Here is a 10,454-nt window from a genome sequence, read left to right as displayed (position 1 = left end):
CCTGTGTACTTGTGGTTTTGTGCCCAAAGTGAGCTGTTCTCATTTCACTTGCTTCCAAGCACTGAGAATGTTTGAAACGTCAAGCTACAGAGTAGCAAGCCTCCCTAGGCTGGCCTCCCTTTCTCTGTTAGGGAACACAAGAGTCAGGTAGAGTCTGCACCAGCCTTGTGCTAAGGTCTAGACTGAGAAACTCATCTCCTGGGCTGCCATCTCCCTCCTCCAATGTACATAGCTCCAAAATTGTTTTATTAACTGAAATGTTCTGTGTTGATGAGGTGACAGTTTGATGGGGTTTTTTGTTTTTTGTAGTACGGGTACTCATATTTAGAGGTGGTGTGGGGTCAGCCCCTCAGCAGGCTCCTGAAAACCCACTGTCTGCTCCTGAGAATTTAAGTGTAAGGTTACCTGTGACAGTAGCTAGTGGTTAAGGTTACCTGTGACAGTAGGTAGTGGTTAAGGTTACCTGTGACAGTAGGTAGTGGTTAAGGTTACCTGTGACAATAAGGTATTTTTGTTGTCGTCATTTCATCAGTCAGAGGCAGTAACAGTAATGGAGCGGTAGGGTAGTGAATCATATCCCTATACAGCTAAATCTCACCATGGTACATCAGGGAGGCTGTGTTACATATTAGTTAGGAGCCAGTCCCATCCTGTGCCTCATCTATAGAACCACTTGCTCCTCCATGGCTTAAAAGCCCAGCGGCCGTTGTGACAGAGTTTCCTACTCAGTACTCTGGCTTGCTGTCTCACCCACATCCCTACCATAGAGCAGTGGAAAGGGAAGTGGAGGGAGAGGCATTCCTAGGCCTGAGACCTGAGAATCCAGGGAGAGCTTCTTCCAACACCAGCCGAGAGTGCCTTCAAAAGTTTGTCACTGTGAGCATCATCTGTCCCTTCAGCCACAGCCCCGTCAGCATCTGTGATGATGTGTGGTTTCTAGCTGTTGTGTTCTTTAGTATCCTCTCATCCCCAGCGAAGGTAATGTGCAGTACCAGTTTGATGTGGCCTGGATGATGTCAGTCACCTTTCTCACTGCTGTGACAAAATACCTTACAAAAATAGGGAGGTTTATTTTGGCTCTGAGTTTGGGAGTCCAGTCCATCTTCGTTAGGAAAACAGGGTGGCTGGAACTAGAGGCAGCTCTTTCCATTGTGTCCACAGTCAAGCAGCAGAGGCAGATGAACCCTGATGCTTGGCTCACTGTCTCTTTCTCCTCTCTGTTCAGTCTGGGAAACACACACACACACACACACACACACACACAGTAGGATGGTGCCATCCAATTTCAGTTAAACCTCTTTAGAAATGCCTTCGTAGGCATGCCCAGATGTGTGTCTCCTAGGTAGGACCTCTAACAGGTGGAGGTGTTTGGATCTCCAGAGGGCTCTGTCGATAGGATTAATGCCTTTCTTTAGAAACTAGATGTATTCTCTTAAGTCTGGGTTGGGTCTCATGAGAGTAAGTTAAATATCAGACTAGGTTAGTTGCCTCAAGGGTGGCTTGTTAGAAAGCAAGCCATGGCCTCCTCTGCACCTGTGGTGAACGTGCACCTGCGTGCATGGAGTTCCCCTGTCTGCACTTTTATTATATGTTACAGCAACAGGACCTCGCCAGAAGCTGAGCGAGTGCCCACACAATGCGATGCTTCTTAAACTTCCAGAACCATGAGCCAAATACATTTCTTATCTTTATAAATTATTTAGTCTCGGGTATTCTGTGACAGCAGGAGAAAGCAGGCCGAAACAGGTTGTCAGGTAAGATGCTAGCTTCTGACCATGTATAGCAGTTTCCATAAGGTTGCATTGACCTTTTCCCCTCTTTCTTGTATTTTCTGGATTCTGGAGGGTATACCTGAAGCTTACACACATGTGCTTCATCTTTTGGTAATCATATATTTGAGTAAAAATGTGACCTTTGTATTAGATCACACCAAGAGACATTTCATATCTCTGTGGCCTGCTGTCATAGACACCAAAGCTGACCACTTAGTTAGAGTAATGGCAGCCCATCCCCTCCGCAGTTACATCCCCTCCTTGTGATGAGAGGCTTGTCTGTCCGGGTTTACCTTGGGGATGCCCCATCTGTCACTCTTTTCATACTGTCAACCGCAGTTGATCATCCCCCTGGGAGCAAGAGTCTCCTGGGGGCCTAAGGAAGAGCGACTTCCTCAATCCATCTATCCAGATGACAGTCATTTGCTGACACATGCTGTCAGCAAGTGCTTCTTTGCATCAGCCAGGAATGCTTGGTGGCCCCCAGGTAAGATGTAGCCCGATGATGGCCGCTGCCCCTTGCTCTTTTTGCTTAGTACTTGGTGTTCAAATGGGCACAGCGTAAAGGCTGCCTGCATGGCCTCACCAGAGGCTCTGCTTTTCTGTCTGAATATCTCATTATTCCTTCTGAGACTTGCACTGCCACAGCTGTGGGCCCCCCAAAGCTAACTCCTATGCTGTGTTGATTGATCTCATTAGGTCTTCAAGTTTTAATTTTGAGGTGACATTAAACAAACAAACAAAAAAAGCTCAAGAAAAGTACTGCTTCAAGAAAAGCAGAAAGAGTAAAACAAAGAATTGCTATACACCCTTTCCAGATCCCCACATGTTCATCTCCCATGTGTGTGTTATCCTATATCACACAGATACATGAATGCACACATAAACACATGACTTTATCCTACTACATAGTCATTGATTCTCCCTGTTGTTTTTTTGTAAGCAACCAGATTTTTAATGTCTGTTAACCCATGTATACATCTAATTTTTACAGACAGAGTTACAAGAGAGACATACATGTGTCTGTTGATAAACATTTGGCATTCACAGTGACCAGTACTCATGTAGCTATACAAGTCCACATTAACTGTAGACATCTCTGAAGAACCCAGAATCTAAGGGAGTGTTTGGCAACCTTTGGATACCTGCCTTCACCACAGGACTTGAAGGGAGAGGCTGCCCAAGGACACAGGACTCAATAGTAGCAGTGAAGATGAAGCCAGGAGCCCAAAGGATGTGAGAACATGGTAAGACCTGCTTGCTGATGAGGGTCACAGAAGTGGAGACATTCTGACATTCTGAGGGGCTGAGGGATGGCTCAGCAGCTAAGAGTACTTGCTGTTCTTCCAGAGGACCTGAGTTTGTTTCCTGGCATCCACGTGGCAGCTCACAGCTGTCTGTAATTCCAGTTCTAAGATATCTGACACCCTTTTCTAATCTCCAAAGGCACCAGACATACACATGGTGCACAAACATACACATGGGTAAAACGTTTATACACATAAAACATGAAAAAGAAATTAATAAAGTTAATAGGAAATTAAAATTTGTGACATGATCTAGAAGAAGGAAATTCATTCAGGAAAGTAGGGAAAAAAAGGAAATGTAACCATAAATGAGTTATTAGATACACTGGGCATGGTGGCGCACGCCTTTAATCCCAGGACTCGGGAGGCAGAGGCAGGGAGATCTCTGAGTTTGAGGCCAGCCTGGTCTATAAAGCAAGTTTCAAGCCAGCCAGGGCAGTTATACAGAGAAACCCTATCAATCAATCAATCAATCAATCAGTCAATGCAAATGGCTGAAGCAAAATGATCAGCATGCATAAGGATCCTGGATAAATACAAGATGACAAAAGCATCCACCCATACAGTGTTCTGAATAAGGTCAGCCGTGGGTACACAGATGATTAACATGTCACAGGAGACACAGATCAACAAGTTCTGTCTAAAATAAGAGTATACTGCTTGTACGATAGACAGGTCAGCAGGTCAAAGCTGAATAAAGATCTAGACATGCAGAGTACCAGGATTTAACTGGGCTCATAGGGAATATTGTACCCACCAGGCAGATTTGTTTTGATCATGCAGTGGAAATTAAAGGAAAATCAACTACCAGACCACAGAGGAAGTGACAATACATTCCAAAATTGGCATCGGATTTTTTGATATAATAATGTAAACATAATTGAAAATAAACTTGAGAAGGTTTTACACTTTAGGTGAGAGAGGAAATTATGAAGAAAAATATCAAATCCCCCCACACACACACACCAAAACCACATTTCATAGAAACCTGCATGGACTGACCAATATTTACCACACATTTCCAAAAAAAAAAAAAATGTGTCCAGCATTCAACTCAGGAGATTAGCACAAATGAACAGAGCAAACTCAAGCAAAAAAGAATAGTAAAGATGGGGCTGATAACCAGCAAGATTTTGCTGAAAGGACCCTGATATAGCTGTCTCGTGTGAGGCTGTGCCAGTGCCTGGCAAATACAGAAGTGGAGGCTCACAGTCATTTATTGGTTGGAACACAGGGCCCTTAATGGAGGAGCTAGAGAAAGTATCCAAGGAGCTGAAGGGGTCTGCAACCCTATAGGTGGAACAACAAGATGAACTAACCAATACCCCCAGAGCTCATGTCTCTAGCTGCATATGTAGCTGTGGATGGCCTAGTCAGTCATCATTGGGAAGAGAGGCCCCTTGGTCTTGCAAACTTTATATGCCCCAGTACAGGGGAATGCCAGGGCCAAGAAGTAGGAGTGAGTGTGTAGGGGAGCAGGGCAGGAGAGAGGTATAGGGGACTTTCAGGATAGCATTTGAAATGTAAATGAAGAAAATATCTAATAAAAAATTGAAAAAAAAAAAAGGATAGGGCTGGCAAGATGGCTCAGCAGGTAAGAGCACTGACAGCTCTTCCAAGGGTCCTGAGTTCAAATCCCAGCAACCACATGGTGGCTCACAACCATCTATAATGAGATCTGATGCCCTCTTCTGGTGGGTCTAAAGACAGCTACAGTGTACTTATAATGTACTTATAATAAATAAATCTTTGGGCTGGAGCAAGAGCAAGCAGTGTTGACCAGAGTGAGCAGAGGTCCAACAATTCCTAACAACTATATGAAGGCCCACAACAATCTGTACAGCTACAAAAATAAATAAATATTAAAAAAAAAAAAGAATACTAAAGATAGGAGCTGGGATCTAGAAACTAGAAAACGGGGAAGGCGGACTGTGCAGAAAGTGGCTCAGTCCAGAAAGTGCTTGCCTTGAAAGCACAAGGACCAGAGTTCAATCCTCCAGACCCACATAAAAAGGCCTGGTGTGGTCCCAGCCACTTGTTATCCCAGTGCTGGGGTTGTGGAGACACATCGGTCCCTGGGGCTTGCTGCCAGCCAGCCTAGCCTAACTGGGAGCTCCTGTCTCCAAAGCTAAAAAGGAGGAATAACATTGAGGTAGTTCTCTAGTTTCTGCATGCACGAACACATAACCTGCATACATGTGCAAGTGTGCAAATACACACACACACACACAGGAGCACACAAATAAGAAAGTAAAAATGACTGTAAGGATGGGAAGTGGAATCTAGAAGCAGCTGGAGAGAGCAGTTTGGAACCTTCTGGCAATTATGATCATCTGTGCAAAGGCATTTTTGTTTTGTTTTGTTTTTCCAGACAGGGTTTCTCTGTGTAACCCTGGCTGTCCTGGAACTTACTCTGTAGACCAGGCTGGCCTCGAACTCAGAAATCTGCCTGCCTCTGCCTCCCAAGTGCAGGGATTAAAGGCATGCCCCATCACTGCACAGCATGCAAAGGCATTTTCTTATAAATGCAAACTTAGGAAATTGTCCCAAGAAACACAACAGCAGGGCACATCATCAAGTGTGTTAGCTATCTCAGCACTCCCTTGAGGGTAATATTGTTATCTTCACCTGCAGAGAACATGCATTCTCAAATCGAGGGCATACAGAGCTGGTGTCTCCAGCTTGATGGCAGAAACTTACCCCTTCCCTCTCTTAGATAATTAGATGGTTTCTAGAAAACTCAGATGGACCAGTGACCATCAAATAAAGTGATATAGCCAAGTGCCACCAGCTCCCAAACCCCAGTATTCTCCAAGTTAAACTAATCTGGCATTGAGTTCAAGAAACAAACCCTTATTTTACTGAAGATTCTTGAAGCTTCCCCAGTCCAGCTGGAGATTATTTTCGTCTGGATCCCAAAGATGGATGAAATCAAGAAAATTCTATGCTGGGCAGTGGTGGCGCACGCCTTTAATCCCAGCACTTGGGAGGCAGAGGCAGGCAAATTTCAGAGTTCGAGGCCAGCCTGGTCTACAAAGTGAGTTCCAGGACAGCCAGGGCTATACAGAGAAACCCTGTCTTGAAAAACCAAAAAAAAAAAAAAAAAAAAAAAACCAGAGAGAAAGAAAGAAAAAATTCTATGCCTACCTGTGGCTGTGAACTAACTGAACTCAGCACTATATGCCTTGTTCCAGAGTACAAACATGACTTAGTTGTTTAGATACATAACTTTTCTTTTTTTTGAGACAGGATTTATTCATGTAGTTCTGACCTGGAAATCACTCTGTAGACCAGGCCTTGAACTCACAGAGATCTGCCTGCCTCTGCCTCCTGAGTGCTGGGATTAAAGATGTGTGCCATCACTGCATTCCCCTACCCCTTTAAGTGTTAGAAAAATTGATCAGAAAAGAATTTCCTCTTGGGAATGGCAGACCTTATTAGGGTTGAGCAGAAGGGGTAGCAACTGTCACTTCACACATGGGGACAGGGGAAGGGCAGGACACTCCAACTCCTCTTTATCTACGGTGATGCTGAAGTCTCATGAGCCTTCCTGGAAGAGACCAAACCTGGTTATAAGATGAGACTGATGTATCACAGGGCTCCCAATGGAGAAGCTAGAGAAAGTACCCAAGGAGCTAAAGGGATCTGCAACCCTATTGTTGGAACAACATGATGTACTAACCAGAACCCCGGAGCTCTTGTCTCTAGCTGCATATGTATCGAAAGATGGCCTAGTCGGCCATCAATGGAAAGAGAGGCCCATTGGACTTGCAAACTTTATATGCCCCAATATAGGGGAATGCCAGGGCCAAAAGAATGGGAATGGGTGGGTAGGGAAGTGGGGGGCGCTATGGGGGACTTTTGGGATAGCATTGGAAATGTAATTGAGGAAAATATGTAATAAAAATATTAAAAATCAAAAAAAAAATAAGATGAGACTGCCATTACAGTGCCTTATATCCACCCACTTGTACATACATGCACAATACATATGTGCGTGTGTAAACTATGAGGCACACGAAAATGCAGAAGAGAGAAGCCCCTTTCAGGCAGCCAGAGCCCCAAGTCTAGAAACAGGCATGAACTGGATGAAGGCCCAGAACACTGCTCCCCAGGAAAACGCTTCCCTCTACCCAAGTCAAAGCTGACCCTTCGCAAATGTGTAACAACACATGACTCCTCAGCTATGCTGGGATGTTTCCCAAGGTCCCCAGCTGCACACACCCTGCCCATCCTTCATCCCCACACTCCACTGTGTGCCATTCTGTTTCATCACATGCCCTCTGAGTATCTATCTCTTTTGTTCTGGATCTTTGGCTAGAGGCAGAACCATACACAAGACCCATCACTCCTATCCCAACAACCAAATAATCTAGTGTTAGTGGATATGGTCAACAACAGTATCAGTTCTTGGCCCCAGCTGGGGATGACTGCTGGGCCCCAGCTGGGATGTCTTCTGGGTAGGTTACGTCGGGAAAACTAATATAGGAGGCTTACACCTGATCTAGAAGATGGAATTCCCCCTTCCTCCTCCTCCTCCTCTTTCTCCTCCTCCTCTTTCTCCTGTCCCTCTTCCTCTCCTCCTTCTTCTTCTCCTTCCATCCTCCTTCTCCTCTTTCTCCTCCTCCTCTTTCTCCTTCTTTTTCTCCCCCCCCCCTTTTTTTGAGACAGGAGTGTAGCCCAGGCTGGCCTAGAACTCATGAGCCTCCTGCCTCTGCTCTCAAGTGCTAGGATTACAGTGTGTACCACCATGCCCTCAACACAGATCCCTTTCTAAGTCAAAGAAAGACTTAGGGAGGGAGGGAGGGTGTAGCCCAGTTGGTAGAGCATTTGAACCATCCTATGCAAGCCCCTAGGTTCAATCCCAGTTACAAGAATTGTATATAGATCCACACACGACATCAATATACCTGGTGTCAGCAGACTACAAACCACATGGTTATGAACGGATATGCTTTCTATAGAATGGCCTTCTCTCTGAAATATAACGTATATATGAGAAATTGGACAGACATCAAGCGGATGGCTCAGTCAAGTTTTCCAAACTGAGCTCAGCTGTATACACAGAACCACCCAAATCTCCACAGGAAACGTCATATGCCCTGCAGGCTCCCTCGTATCCCATTTCCAGTCACAGACCCTCAAAGTCACCCTTCTCCCATCCTTAGCCGTAGAGTTCCCTGGGCTGAGCTCCCAGCTTGATAGGTAGGTCCTCATTTCTGAGTCTCTCCACGTTATTGAACAGTTGTAAGTCCTACCCTCCTTGCTGCTACATCCGACAGCATAATTGACTTATCCTTTTTGCTGATAGGCACTTGGATCATTTCCAGGTTGAGACTGTGGCAAATGGTGCTGTGCTAAGCATTTCTGCGCGTGTCTTGGGGGCACGTTTCTCCGATGGGAACAGGACTGCTGAGTCGGGGGATATTCCGCTTTACTGCTGTATTAGTTTTCTGTTGCTGCCATAACAAATGGCAGCGAATGTAGACCACGTTCAGAGCAACCATGATTTATCAGCTCATACTTCTGTGGTCCAGAACCCCCAGATTGGCTTAGGCGCTGTCTTTGCTGTAGGACACATGACAAAGGTATCAGCGGGTTGGCTTTCATAGTGAGGAGGGAGTCTGGGAGGCACATGCTTCCTCCAGGAGCATTGGCAAACTTCAGGCCTGGGTACTTGTGTGATGGAGGTCTCTAGCTCCTTGCCACTAGCTAAGGGAAGTTATCTTAAGTCTTCTCTTTCTAGTCTTTACAGGTGGTCCCTGCAACTCAGAGCCAGCAGTGCAGTTCAAAGCTCTCTCTACGACTCTCTGCCACATCCATTCTGCTTTGAGGAGTTCGTATGATTGAGCTGGGCCCATGGCGACAGTCCAGGCTAATCTCCCTGATTTCAGTCCTGGCAATTGTACATCGCTATGGTCTTTTTTGCTATATAATACAACCAGTTCACAGGCTCCGGGGATTAGAATCTGTGAAGGGTCAGTGCTCAGCAGCTTCCAAAATTATCCTTCCCCGTTGTGTCCCACTAGTGCGGAATGAACACCTCTGTAACCCTCCACACCTCCATCCTTGTCATGACCAGATTAACCAATCAAGTAAGGCATCTTACCTTCTGCTTTCTCTTTCCAGTGGGTGTGCAGTAGCCCCCATGTAGCTCAGATCACAATTCCATGATGGCTCCTATGGTTTGGATCTGGAATGTTCCCTAAAGACCAGTGCTTGGCTGGCAGCCTGTGTGCTACTGGGAGGTGGTAATGGAGTCTCCAGGAGGTGGGGCACAATGTAAGTCAAATCATTTGGGGCATGCTTTTACAGTAGTCATTAGAACCCCAGCTCCTTCCTATCTTTATGCTTCCTGGATGCCAAGAGGTAGAGGCAGCTTCCTCCTCCACATGTATCTACCATGATGCTCAGCTTCACCACAGTCCAGAGCAGGAGGACCAAATGACGATGGGCTGACATCTCTGAGACGATAAGCCAAACAAACCTTTCCTCCTTTGAAGTGATAGTCTGTAATGTCACAGCATTGGGACACTGAGTAACAATAGCCTGTAATGTCACAGCATTGGGACACTGAGTAACAATAGTCTGTAATGTCACAGCATTGGGACACTGAGTAACAATGATTTCAAGTTAATACTCTTTCATATATTTATTGACATGTAAACAACCTTTTGTGAAATTCCTTTTGAGGATTTATATTTAATTTTCATTATGTATGTGTGTTGTGTGTGGATATGCGCATGTGGATGTAGGTACCTTCAAAGTCCAGAAGAGGACATCAGATCCTTTAGAGCTGGAGTTGCAAGCAGTTGTGAGTACTGCCCGATGTGGGTGCTGGGCATGAAGCTCAGGTCCTCTGCACTGGAGGTACGTGGTCTTAACCCCAGAAAAATTCTCTTTCAAGCCCTTTACCCATCGTTTTTCAGAGATCTCAATGAAATATTTTTTATTTTTAATCAATTTCCTCTCTTTTTCTGTATCATATTTTCATTGTTATTTTAAATGCCTTGTTTGCTCACTCCAGTGTCTGGACTATTTTGAATTACACTTGAGATATATATATATATATATATATATATATATATATATATATACACATATATATATACATATATATATGTATACATATATATATATACATATATACATATATATATATACACATATATACACACACAAATCATTATTATATATATAAATAAACACATATATATACACACATATGTGTGTGTGTGTGTATCACATCTATGGTAGTCTGTCTTGTATTTTATTTAATTTTTCTTCCTCCTCTTCTTCTTCCTCTTCTTCTCCCTCTTTTTCCTCTTCTCCCTCTTTTTTCCTCTTCTTCCTCTTCTTCTTCCTCCTCCTCCTC

This window comes from Mus caroli, unplaced genomic scaffold (genome assembly GCF_978045245.1).
Source record: "Mus caroli unplaced genomic scaffold, Mus_caroli_1 scaffold_13, whole genome shotgun sequence".
Lineage (NCBI taxonomy): Eukaryota > Metazoa > Chordata > Mammalia > Rodentia > Muridae > Mus > Mus caroli.
This window is presented reverse-complemented; position numbering follows the sequence as displayed.